The sequence below is a fragment of the Callithrix jacchus genome, chromosome 4 (assembly GCF_049354715.1).
Source record: "Callithrix jacchus isolate 240 chromosome 4, calJac240_pri, whole genome shotgun sequence".
NCBI classification, from domain to species: Eukaryota; Metazoa; Chordata; class Mammalia; order Primates; family Cebidae; genus Callithrix; species Callithrix jacchus.
Window position 1 is genome coordinate 65,984,960 of NC_133505.1, and position 20,896 is coordinate 66,005,855.

A 20,896-nucleotide genomic window follows, 5' to 3' on the forward strand; every position below is an offset into this window, starting at 1 on the left:
AAAGACTATATAACCAGCTGAAGAGGTCAAGGAACCCTTTATGGAAGAGATGCCCTTTGAATTAGGCCTTGCACGAAGGTTGGGAATTAGGGAGAGCGAATGCGCAAATGAAAGACTATCAAGCTTAGGATAATGGTGGCACCACCATTATACTAATGGGTGTAAATACTAATAGGTAACTTAAAGAAAGTTGCTTTTGGTTTGGGAGACTTAATTTTAGTGATTAGAAACTGCTGCTAACAAATTTGATAGGGAATCTAGAAATAATTAGCTGCTTTTTTTTTTTAGAAATCATAAAGAATCACCTTTTAAAAAAAATTGCAAGGTCTTAACCTATCTGTGTTAATATATTATGCCTTCCTTTAAATGGCTAATGTGGATTTGGGGCATTAGAGAATTTAGGACTAGAAATCTGATGGTCTTTTCAGTTAGAATTGTAGCATAGGTAAGAATATTAGAAAGCCATTCTCTTTTATGGAGTCCTAGGATGTAACATGCCATGGTGCATAGATAGGAAGTCAGTGATAGAACCAAAAATTGAAGTCAGACCTTCTGAACTCCACTCTACTTTAGAGCTTATTATCATGAGTTTGCTGGGGGAGAGAAAAAGTTAGGGAGTTAAAAGCTGTGTTTCAAAATGGAATCTTGGCTAATCCTTCTCTTTGTCAAGCATTGACAGGAGGGGGGATCAATGAAGACTGAACAGAAATGGGGAGAGAGGGAGAAAATACTTTAGGGAAGTGAAGCATCACAAAAGTCAAGGAGAAAATTTTGAGAAGAGAATAAGTTCCAGAGTCCCTTGTAGCACAGATTTTTTTTTTTTTTCTTTAAATGAAGGGAACTGAGAAAAGGTGGTTAGATATGCTGAGGGGATTATTTGACTTTGACTTCGGTAAGGTGTCAGTAAAATGGTGGAAACCAAAAGCAAGATTACAGTTGCTTTAAAAATTAGTGAATGAAAGACAGTAAATAACCTCTGCAAAAATGTGCCAGGCCAGGTGCAGTGGCTTGTGCCTGTAATGCTAGCACTTAGAGAGGCCAAGGCAGGCAGATTGCTTGAGCCCAGGGATTCAAGACCAGCCTGGGCATCATGGCAAAAATCAGTCTCTACAAAAAATACAAAAAATTAGCAGGGTGTGGTGGTGTGCACATCTAGCCCCAGCTACTCAGGAGGCTGAGGGGGAGAATAACCTGAGCCTGGGAAGCTGAGGCTGCAGTGAGCCATGATCATGCCACTGCCCTCCAGTGCTGGCAATGGAGTGAGACCCTGTCTCAAGAAAAAAAAATAATAGTACCAGTAAAGAGGATGTTAGAGTGGTATTAGCTTAAGCATCATGAGGTTATTGATTTCTGGGTTTAAGACCTGAGCCTATCTGTAGGAAAAGGAGAAGAAAAGAACTGTCAGATAGGGTGAGCTTGATAAAGATATAAAAGAAAGGAAACACCTCTCTAACCAAGCAGAATCAAGCTCTCTTTCATTTATACCATGACTGTATTGTACATGCCTTTGCTCTTAACTTCGTTACACTTGATCGTAATTATTTGTTTACCTGTTCATGTTTCCCAACAGTTCGTGAGTTTCCTGAAAGGAGGACTGGATTTTTACTTAAATTTCTGTCTCATAGTAATCCAATGAATTAGGTGCTTTAAAAATGTTTGAAGAGGCCGGGCGCGGTGGCTCACGCCTGTAATCCCAGCACTTTGGGAGGCCGAGGCGGGTGGATCACGAGGTCAAGAGATCGAGACCATCCTGGTCAACATGGTGAAACCCCGTCTCTACTAAAAATACAAAAAAAATTAGCTGGGCATGGTGGCGCGTGCCTGTAATCCCAGCTACTCGGGAGGCTGAGGCAGGAGAATTGCCTGAACCCAGGAGGCGGAGGTTGCCATGAGCCGAGATCGCGCCATTGCACTCCAGCCTGGGTAACAAGAGCGAAACTTCGTCTCAAAAAAAAAAAAAAAAATGTTTGAAGAGTGAGGGGGCATGTTTAGGTATGATGTGGATCCTAGAGTTTGCATGGTGGTATGCAGAGAGAGGCAAATAGGAACTCAAAGACACAATTGAAAAAGTAACTTATTGGCAGAAAGAAGATGTGTATTTGAACCAAAGGATGGTGACAGAGAAAGTCATACCCCTCAGCAGTGTGGGAATACAGAGGAAATAGTTGATGGAATGTATCAGCTGGTCTTAATCTTCCTTGTAAATAAAATAAGGTCTTCAGCTGGAGAGTAAACAGGTTACGAATGATATTCTGGTTATAGAAAAGGTTAGAAACTACCACCAACAAATGTGATAGGAAATCTAGAAGAAATGAGAGGTATTTTTAGCAGTCATAAAAAAATTGCCTTTTAAAAAAATAGTACAGTAACATCTCAAGAAAATTAATGTTTATAGTTAATAGTAATGACTGTGTTTGTATACTCTTTGCTTTTGACTCCACTGTATTTTTCCATTTGATCCATAAGTACGTTCCTTACTTAGTTGAAGCTGGTTAGTAATTTTCGCATTACCCTTTAGACCTGCATTGTAACGTTTTATCTGAGATAAACACAGATGTACAGTGCATGTGGGCAAGCTGTAAATAATATTTTCCTTTTATATGATGTCTTCATTGAGTGGTTTTCAGTAGAGTGAAGCAGCTGGTGGACTGTATTTTCAAGGGCAGAGAGTTAATGAAAGAAAATTCCATGTAAAACATTTTGTTAAGGTTGCATTTTGCAGGTTGGCCTAAGTGTAGATTAGATCTTGAAAACTCCAAACGTACATTAAAATGTTGAGTGAGAGTTAAGGAAAACATCATTAAAATGCATGTAAGGTAGAACTCAGTGTGGTTATTTTTAATCTCAGAGAAAACTACTTGAGAAAGATACTTTCAAATATAGGAAATAGATTTTTTTTTTTTCCAAGACAGAGTCTCATCACTCTGTTTTCTAGGCTGGAGTGCAAAGGCAGCAACTTGGCTCACTACAGCCTCTGCCTCCTGGGTTCAAGCAATTCTTCCACTTCAGCCTCTTGAGTAGCTGGGATTACATGCAGCCTCCATCATGCCTGGCTAATTTTTGTATTTTTGTAGAGATGAGGTTTCACCATGCTGTCTAAAGACCAGGAGTCTTGAACTCCTGACTCTGGGTGATCTGTCCGCCTTGGCCTCTCAAAGTGTTGGGATTACAGATGTGAGCCACCACTCTTGGCCAAGAAATAGATGTTTTAAGTAATCAAAATGTTGGTGATCAGAAAAGAGATCCTTGTGACTCAGTTGGCATGGCTGATTTTTTTAAAAAAGTATACTTATAGGATCACATTTCACTTTCCTTTTTAATTTACCTTAATAGTGTTATAAAAATCACTGAAAATTAATGAGCTTGGTATCCAGCTTAAGAAACAGCAATTAACAGAATATGGCCAAAGAAAATGGGCACCCCTGCATTTATTCTCCTGTTCTCCCTGAAAAGAGAAATACACAGCAGTCAATTTACCAAGATATAAAAATTATAAATATTTATGCCCCAAGAACATAGCTTCAAAATCCATGAATTAATAACAGAGATCTGAAAAGAGAACTAGACAAATCCACAGTTATATTTGGAGACAAGACTTCAGCATGCCTCTTAATAATTAACAGAACAAGCAGGCAGAAAGTCGGTAAGGATATAGAAGCCTTGAACAATGCTGTCAACCAGCTTTACCTAATTGACATCTGTAAAAATATTTTACCCAAAAACAGGAGGCATGAAACAGTAACCCAGGCAGATCATAGTCAGGGTCTTTAAAATCCATTATAAATGTAAATGATTTGAAATCCTGTAAAGTAGGATTTAAAGCAGTGCAATAAAGCAAGAAAAACAAACAAGATTAGAAAAGAAGAAAGAAGATTGGTTGTTGAGGGAGATCCCAGGATGGCTGAATAAGAGGCAGCTCTGGAACGCAGCTCCCAGTAAGAGAGACACAGAAGCTGAGTGGTCTCCACAATTCCAAACAAGGTACCAGGTTCATTTTGTGGGTCTGGTTGAACAGTGGATATAAATCAAATAGGGCAAGTTGAGGCAAGGAGGGAGGGACACTGCCCCACCCAGGAGGTGCATGCAACTGACTGGAGGACTGGGGGATCTCCCACTCTAGGACTTGGGTTTGGATACAGTGCTTCACCCAAGCCCTCTACAACCCACCAAATAGGAGATCTTTGCCAGGCTGAAAAGCCTCTGTGACCTGCCTGAATAGGGCTGAACAGCAACTTCGCCTGGTGCTGGGGCTGTCAACAAAGCTCTAGGCGGAAGCACTGGCTGATGCCAAGAAAGCCAGAAAGCAGCAGGATGGAACTACCTGCCCCCCAGAAAGAAAGGGAACTGAAAGCAGGGAAACAGACAATATGGCAGAGTGAGTCCCTTCCCCACAAAGACTAGCAGGCTAAAAAACTCTCACTTCAGAGTTTCGCAGCCAGAATACCAGTTAGAGAAACACCAGGAACTATAGAGCTCGGTGGGGGAAGGGCAACTGCCATTGCAGAAGCCGGCCTAATTTTCCTGATAAAAGACCCAGGAAAAATACACAGCAGCTCCACTGAATCTGTGGCAGCCCAGCAGCCCCTCTGCAGGCAGACATAGGAAAGGCCACCTCCCCAAGCAGCTACCTGAGATCAAAGTTAGGTAAATCCAACTAGATGGGAAAAAAACAGTGAAAAACATAAAACCATCAAAAACCAGAACACCTCTTTCCTTCCATGAGATCACAACTCCTCACCAGCAAGAGAAGAAAACATGATGGAGAACGAATTTGACAAATTAACAGAAGCAGGCTTCAGAAGGTAGGTAATAACAAACTTCTCTGAGCTAAAGGAACATGTTCTAACCCAATGCAAAGGAATTAAGAACCTTGAAAAAAGGTTAGCCAAAATGCTAACTAGAATAACCAGCTTCGAGACAAACACAAATGACTTGATGGAGTTGAAAAACACAGCACAAGAACTTCGTGAAGCATACACAAGTTTCAATAGCCAGATCGATCAAGCAGCAGAAGGGATATTAGAGATTGAAGATCAATTCAATGAAATAAAATGAGAAGGCAAGAAAAGAGAAAAAAGAGTGAAAAGAAATTAACAAAGCTTCCAAGAAATATGGGATTATGTGAAAAGACCCAGCCTCTGCTTGATCAGTTTACTGGAACATGACGGGGAGAATGCATCCAAGCTGGAAAACACTCTTCAGGACATTATCCAGGAGAACTTCCCCAACCTAGCAAGGCAGGCCAACAGAGAAATACAGGAAATACAGAGAACACCACAACGATATTCTTCAAGAAGAGCAACCTCAAGGCACATGATCGTCAGATTCACCAGGGTTGAAATGAAGGAAAAAAATGCAAAAAAGGAAAAAAAGCCAGAGATCTCTCAGCAGAAACCCTACAAGCCAGAAGAGAGTGGGGGGTCAATATTCAACATCCTTAAAGAAAAGAACTTTCCACCTAGAATTTCATATCTAGCCAAACTAAGCTTCATAAGTGAAGGAGAAATAAAATCCTTTATGGACAAGCAGTTGCTGAGAGATTTCATCACTACCAGACTTGGCCTATAAGAGCTCCTCAAGGAAGCACTAAACACAGAAAAGAACAACCAGTACCAGCCACTGCAAAAATAACAAAATGATAAAGACCAATGACACAATGAAGAAATGATGCCAATCAAGGGGCTAAACAACCAACCAGTAACAAAATGGCAGGATCAAATTCACACATAACAATATTAACATTAAATGTAAATGTACTAAATGCCTCAATGAAAAGACACAGACTGGTAAATTGGATAAAAAGCCAAGAACAATTGGTGTGCTGCATTCAGGAGACACATATTATGTGCAGGGCACACAAAGACTCAAAGGGATGGAAGAAGATTTGCCAAGCAAATGGAGAACAAAAAAAAGCAGGGGTAGCAATCCTAGTCTCTGATAAAACGGACTTCAAACCAACAAAGATCAAAAGAGACAAACAAGGGCTTTACATAATGGTAAAAAGATCAATACAACAAGAAGAGCCAACTATCCTAAATATATATGCACCTAGTACAGGAGCACCCAGATACATAAAGCAAGTTTTTAACGACCTAGAAAGAGACTTAGACTCCCACACAATAATATTGGGAGACTAACACTCCCCTGTCAATATTAGATCAACAAGACAGAAAATCAACAAGGAAATCCAGGACTTGAACACAGACCTGGACCAAGCGAACCTAATAGACATTTACAGAATTCTCCACCCCAAATCCACAGAATATACATTCTTCTCAGCACCACATTATACTTTAAAGTCAACCACATAATTGGAAGTAAATCACTCCTCAGCAAATGCAAAAGAATGGGAAATCATCACAAACAGTCTCTCAGACCACAGTGCAATCAAACTAGAACTCAGGATTAAGAACCTAACTCAGAACCACACAACTTCATGGAAACTGAACAACTGGCTCCTGAATGTTGACTGGATTAAAAATGAAAGGAAGGCAGAAATAAAGATGTTCATGGAAACCATTGAGAATGAAGACACAATGTACCAGAATCTCTGGGACACATTTAAAGCAGTGGATAGAGGGAAATTTATAGCAATAAATTCCCACGTGAGAAGCGAGGAAAGATCTGAAATCGACACACTATCATCAAAATTGAAAGAGCTAGAAGAGCAAGATCAAAAAAACCTCAAAAGCCAGCAAAAGACAAGAAATAACTAAGATCAGAGCAGAACTGAAGGAGATAGAGACACAAAAAATCAACAAATCCAGGAGGTGGTTTTCTGAAAGGTTCAACAAAATAGATAGACGGCTAGCTAGACTAATAAAAGAGAGAAGAATCAAACGGATGCAATAAAAAACAATAAAGGGGACATTACCACCGATCCCACAGAAATACAAACTACCATCCTGATTTACTGGTTTGTAAATGGAAAAATTATATATAAATGGAAAAATTTCTGGACACTTGCACCCTCCCAAGCCTAAACCAGGAAGAGGTTGAAACCCTGAATAGACCAATAATAGGGGCTGAAGTTGAAGCAGCAATTAATAGCCTAACAACCAAAAAAAGGCCAGGTCAAGACGAGTTTACAGCCAAATTCTACCAGACAAAGAGTAGCTGGTACGATTCCTTCTGAAACTATTCCAAACAATACAAAAAGAGGGAATCCTCCCTAACGCATTTTATGAGACCAACATCATCCTGAAACCAAAACCAGGCAGGGACTCAACCAAAAAAAGAAACTTTCAGGCCAATATCCATGATGAACATCGATGCAAAAATCTTCAATAAAATACTGGCAAACCAATTTCAAGAGAAAATCAAAAAGCTCATTCATCACTACCAAGTGGGCTTCATCCCAGGGATGCAAGGCTGGTTCAACATATACAAGTCCATAAACATATACCATCACAGAACCAGAACCAAAGACAAAAACCACATAATTGTCTCATAGATGCAGAGAAGGCCTTCAACAAAATTCAGTAGCCCTTTATGCGAAAAACCCTCAATAAACTAGGTATCGATGGAACATATTACAAAATAATAAAAGCTGTTTATGACAAAGCCACAGCCAATATCATACTGGGCAAAAACTGGAAGCATTCCCTTTGAAATTTGGCACTAGGCAAGGATGCCCTCTCTCACCACTCCTATTCAATATAGTATTGGAAGTTCTAACCAGAGCAATCAGGCAAGAAAAAGAAATAAAGGGTATTCAATTAGGAAAGGAGGAAGTCAAATTGTCTCTATTTGTAGATGACATGATTGTATATTTAGAAGACCCCATCATCTCAGCCCAAAATCTCCTTAAACTGATAAGCAACTTCAGCAAAGTCTCAGGATACAAAATCAATGTGCAGAAATCACAAGCATTTCTATACACCAATAACAGACAAACAGCCAAATCAAAAGCAAACTCCCATTCCCAATTTCTACAAAGAGAGTAAAATACCTAGGAACACAACTAACAAAGGATGTAAAGGACCTCTTCAAGGAAAACTAGGAACCACTGCTCTAGAAAATGAGAGGACACAAACAAATGGAAAAACATTCCATGCTCATAGTTGGGAAGAATTAGTATCGTGAAAATGACCATACCACGCAAAGTAGTTTATAGATTCAATGCTGTGCCCATCAGTCCACCAATGACCTTCTTCACTGAACTGGGAAAAAACCACTTCAAACTTCATATGGAACCAAAAGAGAGCCTGCATAGCCAAACCAATCCTAAGCAAAAAGAACAAAGCTGGAGGCATCACGCTGCCTGACTCCAAAATATACTACAAGTCCACAGTAATCAAAACAGCATGGTACTGGTACCAAAGCAGAGATACAGACCAGTGGAACAGAACAGAGGCCTTGGAAGCAGCACCACACATTTACAATTGTCTGATCTTTGACAAACCTGACAAAAACCAGCAATGGGGAAAGGATTTTCTGTTTAATAAATGGTGTTGGGAAAACTGGCTAGCCATGTGCAGAAAGCAGAAACTGGACCCCTTCTGATACCTTATAGGAAGGTAAGGTTAAAGATCTAAACATAAGACCTAACACCATAAAAACCCTAGAAGAAAACCTAGGCAAAACCATTCAGGACATCGGAATAGGCAAGGACTTCATGTCTGAAACACCGAAAGCATTGGCAACAAAAGCCAAAATAGACAAATGGGATCTAATTAAACTTCAGAGCTTCTGTATAGCGAAAGAAACATTCATTAGAGTGAACCAACAACTAACAGAATGGGAAAAATTTTTTTGCAGTCTATCCATCTGACAAAGGGCTAATAGCCAGAATCTACAAAGAACTAAAACAGATTTACAAGAAAAAAACAAACAAACCCATTCAAAAGTGGGCAAAGGATATGAACAGACACTTTTCAAAGGAAGACTTATGTGAGGCTGACATACATATGAAAAAATGCTCATCATCACTGCTCATTAGAGAAATGCAAATCAAAACCACATTGAGATACCATCCCATGCCAGTTAGAATGGCGATTATTGGCCGGGCGCGGTGGCTCAAGCCTGTAATCCCAGCACTTTGGGAGGCCGAGGCGGGTGGATCACGAGGTCGGCAGATCGAGACCAACCTGGTCAACACGGTGAAACCCCGTCTCTACTTAAAATTACAAAAAATTAGCTGGGCACGGTGGCGTGTGCCTGTAATCCCAGCTACTCAGGAGGCTGAGGCAGGAAAATTGCCTGAACCCAGGGGGCGGAGGTTGCAGTGAGCCGAGATCGCGCCATTGCACTCCAGCCTGGGTAACAAGAGCGAAACTCCGTCTCAAAAAAAAAAAAAAAAAAAAAAAAAGAATGGCGATTATTAAAAAATATGGAGACAACAGATGCTGGAGAGGTTGTGGAAAAACAGGAACACTTTTACACTGTTGGTGGGAGTGTAAATTAGTTCAACTATTGTGGAAGACAGTGTGGTGATTCCTCAAGGATTTAGATATAGAAATTCCATTTGAGCCAGCAATCCCATTACTGGCTATATACCCAAAGGATTATAAATCATTCTGTTCTAAAGACACATGCACACGTTTGTTCATTGTGGCACTATTTACAATAGCAAATACCTGAAACAAACCCGCATGCCCATTAATGACAGACTTGACAAAGAAAATGTGGCACATATATACCATGGAGTACTACACAGCCATAAAAAACAATGAGTTTGTGTCCTTTGTAGGGAAGTGGATGAATCTGGAAACCGCAGAAAATCAAACACTGCATGTTTTCACTCATAGGTGAGTGTTGAACAATGAGAACACATGGACACAGGGAGGGAGCATCATGTACTGGGGTCTGTTGGTGGGGGTAGGGGAGGGACAGTGGAGGTTGGGGAGGGAGAACATGGGGAGAAATGCCAGATGTAGATGATGGGGGGATGGAGGCAGCAAACCACATTGCCATGTATGTACCTATGCAACAACCCTTCACTATCTGCACATGTACCCCAGAACCTAAAGTACAATAAAAAAAAACAGTCCAAATAAAGCCATAACACATAAAGAAATTGAATGTTTTTAGAAAACCTTCATCTATACTGATTAAGAAAAAGAAGATTCAATTCATAAATGAAAGTGGGGACATTACTACTAACATTATAGAAATGAAAAGGGTAATAAAATAATACTGTAAACAACTATACACCAACAAGGTAAATAACACAAAGTAAGTAAATTTGTAGAAACACATGAACTACCAAAACTCATCCATAACCATTAAGGACATGTCCTTTATTGTCTCATAACAATTTTTTACTTAAAGTGTGTTTTTCCTGATATTGATATTGCCTTCCTAGCTCTCATTTGGTTACTCTTCATGAAATATCTTTTTGCATCCTTTAACTTTTAACCTATTATGTGTTTTGGATGTAAAGTTAGTTTCTTATAGAGAGCTGTAAGTTGATAATGTATTTTTAAACATTCTTCAAGTTTTTTTCTTTTGATTGGAGCTTAACATATTTATCATTAAAATAATTACTGGTAAGAAGGATTCATTTTGGCCATTTTGCTCATTTTATTTTTTGGATGCAGAATCTTATTCTTAACCTAGGCTGGAGTGCAGTGGCGTGATCATAGCTCACTGTAACCTTGAACTCCTACACAGGTTATCCTCCTTCCTCAGCCTCCTGAGTAGCTGAGATTACAAGCATGAGCTGCCATGCTAGGCATTTTGCTCATTGCTTTCAATGATGTCTTGTCTTTTTGTCCCTTAGGTTCTCCATTAGTACCTTGTTTTGCATTAAATTATTTTTTGGTGGTATATTAACTTAGTCTGTTTTGTGATGCTATAGCAGAATACCACAGACCAGCTAATTTATAAATAAAATGAATTTATTTCTTACAGTTATAGAGCCTGAGAAGTCCAAGGTTGAGGACCCCACCTCTGATCTAGTGAAGACTTTCTTGTTCAGTCTTCACATTGTGGAAGCACAAGAGAACAAGCTAGCTAATGACACCTGAAGCTGTTGCTGGTTTTTTTAATCTTTATAAGGGCCTTAATTCCATTAATGAGGACTAAGCCCTCATGGCCTAATCAATTCTTAAAGGTCCAGTCTCTTAATACTACTAGATTTGCAGCACCTGAGCTTTGGAAGGGATACATTCAGACTATAGAACCATAGTACCATTTTTATTTGTGCCATTTTCTTTGATTTATTTTTTCCCATTATTTTCTTAGTGGTTAAACCAGAGGCTGTAACTAACCTTTTAAATATATAACAGTTTTTAATATCAACTTAGCATCTATTATATACAAACCCCCCACTTCTATGTAGCTCTGTCCCTCCCGTGTATGTTGTTGTCATGAATTATACCTTCATACCTTGTGTGCCCATTAACTTACAATTACTGTTTTACAAATCTGTCTTTTAAATCATATTTTAAAAAGTTACAACTCAAAAACACAATAATAGTAGATTTTTAATACCTATATATCTACCTTAGCTCGTGTTCTTTTTGAACGGCTTTGAGCTACTTTGTAGTCATCTTCCCTTTTTGCCCGAAGGATTTCCTCTAGCATTTCTTGTTGGGCAGGTCTACTAACAACAGACTTTTTCAGCATGTGTTTATCTGGGAATTTCTTACTTTTTCCTTATTTTTCAAGTATAGTTTTGTTATATATAGGAATCTCAGTTGACAGTGTTGTTTTGTTTTCTTTGAGATGGAGTCTTACTCTGTTGCCCAGGCTGGAGTCCAGGGGCCAAATCTTGGCTCACTGCAACCTCTGCCTCCCAGGTCCAAGGGATTCTCCTGCGTCAGCCTCTGAGTAGCTAGAATTACAGTCATGTGCCACCACGCCTGGCTAATTTTTGTATTTTTAATAGAGACAATGTTTCACCATGTTGTCCAGATCGGTCTCAAACTCCTGCCTTCAAGTGATCCACCCACCTCGGCCTTCCAAAGTGCTGGGATTACAGGCATGAGCTGCTATGCCTAGTGACAGTTTTATTCTTATAGCAAGATAGGTTATTTCGCTGCTTTCTGGCCTTTATAGTTTCTTTATAGAGAAATTATTAAGTATTTTTGTTGAGTATCTTTTATACTTGATGGGTCATTTATCTCTTGCCAATTTCAAGATTCTTTTTGGCTTTTGACAGTTTATAATATTTTTCCAAATGGATCTCTGTGTTAATTCTTCCTGGAGTTTGCCAACCTTTTGGATGCATAGATTCATGTTTTTTCAAGTTTGAATAGTTCTCAGCCATTTATCTTCAAGTATTCTCTCTGATCCTTTCTCTATTCAGTACACATAAGGAATACCAAAAAAAAAAAAAAAATGGTGTTTTGCTTGTCTCATCAGTGCTGTTAATTTTTCTTCATTTTCTCTGCTCTTCAGACTGGATAATCTCAACTGACCTATTTTCAAGTTTGCCGATTCTTTTTCCTGCCTGCTGAAACTGCTGTTGAACCCCTCTAGTGAATTTTTCATTTTAGTTATCCTAGTTTTCAGCTCCAGAATTTCTTTCTGGTTCTTTTTTATAGTTTAATTCTCTTTATTGCTGTTTACTATTTGTTAAGATATCATTCTCTTCATTTTCTTTAGCTTTTATTTGTAGTTTATTTTTTCCTTTTAAACATGTTAAAACCAGTTGGTTTAAAGTCTTTGTTTAGTAAGTGTATGTCTGTGCTTTCTCTGGGACATTGTGTGTAATATCTCTTGTGATTGGGCCATACTTTGTTTCTTTGCATGCTTTATAACATTTTCTATTAAACTGGACATTTCAAATATACATTGCTAACCCAGAAGTCTGGTTCTTCTTTTATGACCTGCCCAATATATGACCTGTCTGCACTGTCCAATGTAATAGTCACTTGCTACCTCTGACTGTTTAGCAATTGAAATGTGAGTGGTCTAAATTGAGTTGTGTTAAAAGCAGTGGTATATTGATAAATCACCCCTATATAGGTGCAGGGGAAAGCCATGATTTATGTCATTTGCTGATTTCTGTGGTGTAAATATTCCTACTATAGCTACTGTCAAACTAACAATGTGGTATTACTAAACTTTGAGGGGCATAGAGTTGACTGTAAATGGGCACAATCAACCCTGTGATGCCAGTTTTGGTTAGCTTCAGTATACCACTGGCTGTGGTAAAATGTACATCAAGTTTCACAGAGTTATAATAGTATTGAAAAAAAGCATTGCAAAAAATCTCAGTAATATTTTTACATTGATTACATTTTGAAATAACAATATTTTAGATACATTGCTTTGAATAAAATATATTACTGAAAGCAATTGTTTATTTTTAGTGTTTTAATTATGGCTATAGAAAATCTAAAATTACAGATATGTCATATTTCTGTTGGAGAGCACTGCTTGAAGTATCAAGCACTTGGGAATGTCGAGTATTTGAGTGATGAGGTTCTGTTTCTACAGTGTATTTTAGTGTTTGCTTCTGCTGTACAATTGTGTTAGACCTATTACAATCAATACTTACTTTTACATGTTAGCACATAAGGGAGTATAAATAGGGTATTCATTTTTCAAGGTTTTGATGGAAATGATATTATTTACAATTGTATTTCTGTACTGATGTTTTAAAAACTGTTGATTTCTATTTTTAGTTTTTTTAATAGAGGAAGGGAATGTGTTTTAGAATTTTCACTCAACATAACTACTAATGATTTTTTAAAACAAATCTAATTGGTGCTTCTAAGAAAATAGTGATATTAAAACCATGAAATATGAAAAAAATGTATGCTGTTATTGCTTCTTGAGAGGTTGGCTAATCTCTGTTTTTCACAGTCAAACATTCTCAAGAAGTTAGTGACCATATTAAATTTAAACTGTCAAATGCCTTTTAATGAAGAAATCTTTCAAAAGGGACAGTTTAAAAGACTCAAAAGTAACTCTTTGTCAAGAAGATTTTATGACAGATAAATCTCAATGACTCTTTACTTAATGTTCATATAAATCTGCACTACCTAAAAACTCATGATTTTCTTGAGTAAGGGGACGTATCAATGGATGATAGTATTCAGTCTGTCTATTACTTTATGAAAAGTATCTGCTTTTAAGGGCAGCTTTTGTATCTATTTCATCTCCAGGAGCATCTCTTCTGGTTTATGAGAACAGTAGATTGATTGCTGCACTTAGCTTTGCTTTTCTTAGGGTTGTAGTTGAAAATGTGTAATGTTCTTGGTAAACTCAGAACTGCATTAATGAAAAGATGTGAGGCTGAGCATTAGAATTGGTGTCAGCAGGCCATGGTTGTACTTTTGGCTTAAAAAAAAAAATCACTGAACATCTAACTTGATTTCTGTTTATATCCTTCCTTTCTTATAGACTGCCCTTGAAGATTATTTAATGTTCAAGGTGGTTCAAAGAAAAATCACTTTGAAAGTCAAGTAACATATGTCATTGTTAGCTAAGCCTATTAATTAAAACCTATATTCATTAAAATTGCATTCAAATGGAAAGCATCATCATTTAATACTCTGTTTATATAGTTATACATCTTTCTTTAAGTATTATTTATTCATTACATGAAAAACTACTGATACTTGTGGAAGAATTTTATTTAGTCACCTATGATACTGATACTTTTGTAAAGTCCAACCTAACTACCTATAATCATGAAACTATTCTAACTTAGTTCTATTTCTTGATCAGTTTTATAGAGTATACTTCCAGGGGAATCCTGCTTCTTTTCAAGAAGCAAACTTAAGGAACCCAGAAAGTTAAGTTAATTTCAGAAAATAAGTACTTTAGATTTTTAGCCTGTGTAGCTTTAAGTCACTTCAGACTTCTTGGTGGTGTTTACCGTCAATTTGCAATGTATTTCTTGTTAGATAAAGTTTCTGTCTCTGAATTTATATTATTTTTACTTCTTAATTCTTAAGTGACAGATTTTAATATTAGCTTCTGTTTTCAGTAGCATATCTAGGAGATATGATGCATCTTTTAATAAGTATAATCCTCTAAAGTAGTTATTAAATCAGTATAAATATCTTTTATTATTTTCAAAACCATCATAGGACACAGTGATTATGAAGTGGCTTGCTTTTATATTAGCCCAAAAAACAAAATACTAAAGCACAGTAATAATTAGTAACTGAACCATGGAACTGAAGTTTGACAATACATTTCTCCATGTCTCCAAGCAGGCTTTGCATGTGTCTTCTCATTTGTCCTCCCTCCCCCCTCATTATCTTTCCTCTCTTCTTCCTTCTCTTTCCTTCCCTCTTTGCTTGCTAAGTTTACTTAGTTGTTAATGTTTCCTAAGAGCTTAAATCCTTTAATCCAAAATGTTGGTATTAATGTGCATTGAGAAATCAGTATTTTGGGTAGCAGTTTAAATTGCTTCTCAACAGTCCTTTTATTGGTGCTTGACTACAACAGAGTATGATAATTGCTTTCATAATTAACTATAATAAAGTATGCTACATGCTTTTATAAAAATATATTCAAAGTGCCAGTTGTAGAATCAGAGGGGAAAGATCTTATGTTGAAGAGGGAGCAAAAGGGAATGCTTCATATAGGAGGCATCATTTTAACTGGGTTTGACTTTCCCCTGTGGAGGGATGTAAGGCAGATCAGGCCAGAGGAGCAGCATTCATTCAACATCAACAAATAATAATTGGGTGATGATTGTAGACACTGGGAATATAATGATGACTAAAACTTGTGAGACTTCTGCCTTGATAGAGCTAATATTCCCTTGGGAGAGACAGACTGTATTGTCTGTTTTCATGCTGCTGATAAAGACATACTCAAGACTTGGTACATTATAAAGAAAAAAAGGTTTAATGGACTCACAGTTCCCCGTGGCTTGGGAGGACTCACAATCATGGTGGAAGGTGAAAGGCACATCTTACATGGCAGCAGACAAGAGAGACAATGAGATTCAAGTGAGAGGGGTTTCCTTTTATAAAACGATCATCATATCTTGTGAGACTTATTCACTACAAGAACAGTGTAGGGGAAAATTCCCACGATTGAGTTATCTCCCACTGGGTCATCCCTCCCATGACACATGGGAATTATGGGAGCTATAATTCAAGATGAGATTTGGTTGGGGATAGAGCCAAACAATATCACAAACAAGTCAGTGTAGTGAAAGAAAACTATGTCAGGATGAGGGAGAAGAATGAGACTTGTAGAGGCAACCCTATTAATTTAGATAAGGTTGTTTGGTGTGTTTTGAGGAACCCTAGTCTTGAGAGATCTATGAAAAATGGATTCTGAGGAGAAATTAGTTTGAGAAATGTTTCCCTATTAAGTAACGTAGGTAAGTGTGGATTAATGACAGTTAAACAAGGTATTAGACAAGAAAACCCCCAATCATTGCTTGGATTTTGTGAGCTAAGTTCCAAAGAGCACATTGTAGGAGAAGCTAGACTAGAGGAGGAGGAGCCAGTGGCCAGGTAGGACAGGGTAGGAGCCTGAGAATCATCATGCAGAGTTTGTGCCCAGCCATGCCAGGATTAGATTTGGCTTTTAGGAGAGGTACTCTGGTGGCAATGTGGAAGCTATCATGAATGAAGAAAGTATAAATCAAGAAACTTTGCCTTAAAAAAGAGAAGGATGAAGCCTTGAAAATAGAGAAAAAGGTAGAATTTAATGATATTTGGATATAGAATTGACTCAGGTAACTTTGTTTATAGACAACAAATATTTGGAGATAGAATTGACTCAGATAACTTTGTCTATAGTCAATAAACAGTGAGTCCGAAAAATTATTGACATAAAAACTTTTAAACAAATGAAAGCACATGTTCAAGAGACGGAAACTTGGCCCTGATCTGCCAGTAAGTGAAGGTCACAGCAGAGGTATAAGGCAGCAGCAGGTTAAACGGTGCTGAGAAATGGCAACGGTATGAGAAATGGGAGCAAAGTCATATGTTCAAAAATGCGCAAGACTTGGCATCTCCACCACATTTTCTTTCACCTTTGAAATATGGGAAGGTTAGAAATGGAGTGGAAAATATCAGTCTGGTCTAGTTTTCAAAGGTTCAGCTTTTAAGGAAGAAGCAAGCTTGTTATCACTTTTAAATAAGACAAAACCTGACCTTGAATTAGATTAGCCACATATCTAATTGGTGCGTACAGCATACCTAGCTATACCGCGCTCTGCTCACCAAAGCCAAAGATAGGCAGGTGGCTGCATTCTGCTGCCAGGTAATCATCTGAACCTCACTGGCAGGCATTGAAGCAAAACAGAGAGGAATTTGCAACTGACTGGAAATATTAGAGAGTATTAAGCAAGAGGGAAGGAAGCGTGGCTCAAAGTATAAAATGTTGTGTGTTTATAAAAAGAGAGAGTTCTATTTTTGTGTATGTATGTATTGCAGGTATACATACCCATAGGATTTCCCACCAGTGTTCTGTGTCATGTATGCTCTATCAGCTGGCTATGATCTATCACTGATTAAATCAGAAAAATATCACTTTATTTGCTTTTTGCTCCTCAACAGCAAGGACGTCTCTGGTTAGGCACTTTATTAGAATTCTCTTACAGAAAAAAAACCAAATCAGTAATTCACCTTGAGGACAAAATAGTAGATGAAGTCTAATTAATACTTCTAGCAAACTTAGCAAATACTAATATGAGCTTTTTTTGTGAAGATGAAAAACTGCATTACTTTTTTTGTTTTTTTGGTCAGGACAGAGTCTCACTCTGTCATCTCACTCTGTCTCACTGCAGCCTCGACCTTCCTGACTCAAGCAAACCTCCCATCTCAGCCCCCCAAGTAGCTGGGACTACAGGCATGTGCCACCACACCTGGCTAATTTTTTGTATTTTTATTAGAGACAGGGTTTTGCCATGTTGCATAGGCTGGTCTTGAACTCCTGGACTTAAGCGTTTCACCTGTCCTGGCCTCCCAAAGTGCTGGGACCACCGGTGTGAGCCACCACATCCATCCTATTTTTAAAAACTCTTAATATTAATTCTTACTGGTGCACTTTATTTTTAACTATTCTCTATCAGTTGAATAAAGAGAGGCTAGGCATGGTAGCTCACACCTGTAATCCCAGCACTTTTGGGGGACGAGGCTGGCAAATTGCTTGAGGCCAGGAGTTTGAGACCAACCTGGCCAACATGGCAAAACCCCCTCTCTACTAAAAATACAAGTATTATCTGGGTGTCATGGTGCACATCTGAAATCCCAGCTACTTGAGTGCTGAGGCAGGAGAATCACTTGGACCTGGGAGATGGAGGTTGTGATGAGCCAAGACTATATGCCACTGCCCTCCAGCCTGGGTGAGAATGAGATGCTGTCTCAAAAACAAAAAGAAGTTTAAAAATACGAATTACCAAAATATTGTAGTTTGCTGTCACTACTACTCACTTTTTCTTTTCTTTTTTTTTTTTTTTTTTTTTTTTGGCGACAGTCTTGCTCTGTTGCCCAGACTGGAGTGCAGTGGTACAATCTCAGCTCTCTGTAACTTCCACCTCCCAGGTTCAAGGAATTCTCCTGCCTCAGCTTCCCGAGTAGCTGCGATTACAGATGTGTGCCACCATGCCCAGCTAATTTTTATATTTTTAGTAGAGACAGGATTTCACCATGTTGGTCAGGCTGATCTTCATTCAACTCCTGACCTCATGATCTGCCTGCCTTGGCCTCCCAAAGTGCTGGGATTACAGGCATGAGCCACTGTGCCCGGCCACTATTCACTTTTTCTTAGCCTTTTGATTACTGATGAACTGGATTAGAACAGTAAGTGGATTGTTACACTTGACATTTTGTACTTTATCTGGAAATATTGCCATTAAAAACGAAGTCATACTGCCGTTTGCATAATATTCTTAGATCTTTATAGGAGTTTTTCTTCAAATAAAAATTCTAGGTTTTTAAATGTCTTTATTTGATATGATTGTTAAAAATGTTTGCTATTTTTCTAAAATAGAATTAGAAACTTCTGGCCCCAGCATCAGAATGGACCCTTGATTTCATTTCCTCTGACCTTTGGAAAACTGTTCTTTGGTATTAATGCTATATGCAAGAGTACCTTATAAGGTGCTCTGTTCTTTCAAAATGGAGTGTGAACACTGGAGAGTTAGTGTCAATGTCAGTGGAATGTCTTTTGTGAGCTGTGAGTTACATTTTGATGCTTACAAGCCACATAGATGAAGGAAATGAAGAATTAAGAAGTTATGAATAAGACACTAAGATTCACTTTATGGTATAAGATCAAAATTACAAACCTGGCAAACACCAAAATCCAAGAACAGATGCCTAAGGTGGACTGTGTGAAACAGAATTTAGGGTCAATTTTCCATAAGATACATATACACCATGGAATTCTATGTAGCCATAAAAAAGAACAAAATCATTTCCTTTATGGCAACATGGTTGTGAAACCCCATCTCTATTAAAAATACAAAAATTAGCTGGGTGTGGTGGCACGTGTCTGTAATCTCAGCTACTCGGGAGGCTGAGGCAGGAGAATTGCTTGAACCCAGGAGGTGGAGGTTACAGTGAGCTGAGATCATGCCATAGCACTCCACCCAGGGCAGCAAAACAAGACTCCATCTCAAAAAGAGAAAAAAATGCTATGGACTCCATTTCACTTATTCCATTTCTCTGTTTCCACATTCTTCCTCCTGTTGCTGTTGTTGTTTTCTTTTGTCTCTTCATTATATTTCTTCCTCTGGAGGGGTTTCCACCTCTATGTAGTATTTGTTTTCCTGAACTATTCTATTTCTGACCCTCACTCTGGGCCAGTCCTGGTCTGCCATCTTGGGAAGCTGTGTTTTTAAGATCCACACTAAATTTGTGAGGATGGAGGTCTGGGCCCTCAAGAAGCTATGCCACTGAAGCAGACACAGGCAAAAGGTACTCTTGCCTAACAACATCTTCATTACTTTGTGGGGTATTTTAGTTTTTTCTTAATAAGTTTATTAAATTTTTTATTTTAGAGTTCGGTGGGCACATGGCAGGTTTATTACATGGGTATACTGCATGATGCTGGAGCTAGGGCGTCTAACGATCCCCTTGCCCAAGAACTGCACATAGCACCTGACAGGTAGTTTTTCAACCCTTGCCTCCGTCTCCCAACTTTTGGAATTCCTAGTGTTTATTGCTGCCTTGTTTGTGTTCATGTATCACCAAGGTTTAGCTCCCACTTATAAGTGAGAACATGTGGCATTTGTTTTATTTTCTACATTAATTTGCTTAGAATAATGGCCTTCAGTTGCATCCATGTTGCCATAAAGGACACAGTTTTTCTCTTTATAAAGGTTGCATAGAATTCCATGGTGTATATCAATCTTGTGGAAATTTGATCCTAAATTCTGTTTCACACAGTCCACCTTAGGCATCTGTTCTTAGATTTTGGTGTTTGCCAGGTAATTTTGATCCTATATATCAAGTGAATTTTAGTGTCTTCTTGGTCATACATTAGCTCTTCATTCTTCACTTTCTTCACCTGCTTTTTAGCTTGTATTTCCTCCCTTGGAGTCATCCAAACCATCTGCAAGTTGTATTAGTATCAACATCAAAATAGAGTTACTTGCAGAATATCTTAATACAGTGCTTAGTAGTGATATTCATATTGGAAAAATGTAACAAAACAGTGCAGAAAAAGTCTCAAGTAGCCCATCGTATACAAATGCTAGAACATCAGAATCACTGGGGAAAATTTTGATATCAGCAAAGTGTGCATCTAAGACGTTGCTAACACCGAGACATGAATTATCATACTCCTTTTTCTACACACACAAAAATCTGTTAATCATATTGTTTAGTGGCTAATTAAGTGATATTTTTGGTATTTTACATTTTTTTAATATGAAAGGTTTTTTAAAATATATTGGCATTTTCCTGAGTTTTAGAACTAGTTATTTAGGAAATCAACTGGCAGGGCAAAGGGTTGAGTGGTATGTCATGCATCATTTTAAGACATTGGAGGACAGGTTCCTCTTGAGTATTTTCATGCA

At 38.1% G+C, this 20,896-nt stretch overlaps 1 protein-coding gene across 1 annotated transcript in view; it reads left to right on the forward strand.

Annotated features, from left to right (window-relative positions):
- PRIM2 (DNA primase subunit 2) overlaps nt 1–20,896 on the forward strand; it is a 323,635-nt gene that overhangs the window by 291,013 nt on the left and 11,726 nt on the right. The gene's annotated exons all lie outside the window — the stretch shown is intronic.